The sequence below is a fragment of the Penaeus monodon genome, chromosome 33 (genome assembly GCF_015228065.2).
Source record: "Penaeus monodon isolate SGIC_2016 chromosome 33, NSTDA_Pmon_1, whole genome shotgun sequence".
Lineage (NCBI taxonomy): Eukaryota > Metazoa > Arthropoda > Malacostraca > Decapoda > Penaeidae > Penaeus > Penaeus monodon.
The window spans coordinates 16,857,493-16,858,524 of NC_051418.1; the positions used below are offsets into that span (position 1 = coordinate 16,857,493).

Consider the following 1,032-nt stretch of genomic DNA (forward strand, 5'->3'; position numbering starts at 1 on the left):
CTTCAGATGTTCTGTAGATACGAGGGTGCATCCCGCAGGTGCCCTGGCGTATATCCTGCATAGGAACCCGTGTCCAAGTGCGTCACGGGAGATGGTTTACTTACGCATTTCCCTTGCTGGAATTGCTGTGACGTGAGGCGTAGGGTGTGATGGTAGCACGTGTCCTGGAAAATGGAGGTTTATCATTGCGGTTTACCTTATGCGGCGAGGGACAGAGAAGGGCATGCTGTAGCTGGAAGAAAAGTGATAAAAGGGGAACACGAGGAGAAGTAGATAAGACAGGAGAGGGAGGTAGCAGTTATGGAGCTAGGCAGGCAGGCAAAAAGAAGTTAGAAATGAGAGGTAGATGGAATGGGACATGGAAAAATACGTATATCTCAGTGTGCGGTTTCATGGGACGAAGAGAAAGAAACGGGGAGATTAAGGACGTAGAAAGACAAGAGCAAGCACATGCTTTTGCGCTTTTGTTAAACATAAACCAAAAGGACAAGGAATCCCCAGAATGCACCGGTTTACGACAGTTTAAAGCCTCAGATGTGCCAATTATTCTACTTGGAAACCTTATGTTACATCTACATTTCATGGGTTTCTTTCACTTGGGACATGAACACGCACAAGCATCAGTTGGTCTGTAACACAAGATTGCTTAAATTAATCTCCATGGGGCGGCTAAAGAATGAAATCCTGGGAAGAGCTTGTCAGAATACTTCCGATTAAAGAGAAACTGGGTTCCTGGCGGAGATTATTTGCCAAGACCTGTAATTTCGAAGTTACAAATTCAGCGTTTTTTTCGTGTTAGCCAGGCATGTGCTCATTTCTTTTGAATTGTTTACCTAATAATTATTAGATTAGTTCGTCGAAATGTGCGAAATATGTGTCTCGTTGCAAAAACAAGTATTCTGATTTTAATTTGCATTTTGAAGTAAATATAGGCAATAGGAAAAAATATTATTTCGAAGTATATTCCCAGCTTTTATAGTAACTGCGGTTACGAATTCACAAAACTGATGCACAATGTCCAATGGCAGAACT

The 1,032-nt window shown here is 42.2% G+C and overlaps 1 protein-coding gene across 2 annotated transcripts in view; it reads left to right on the forward strand.

The window, feature by feature from the left end:
• LOC119594099 (beclin 1-associated autophagy-related key regulator-like) overlaps positions 1 to 1,032 on the forward strand; it is a gene marked incomplete in the record, with an annotated part of 38,408 nt that overhangs the window by 31,580 nt on the left and 5,796 nt on the right.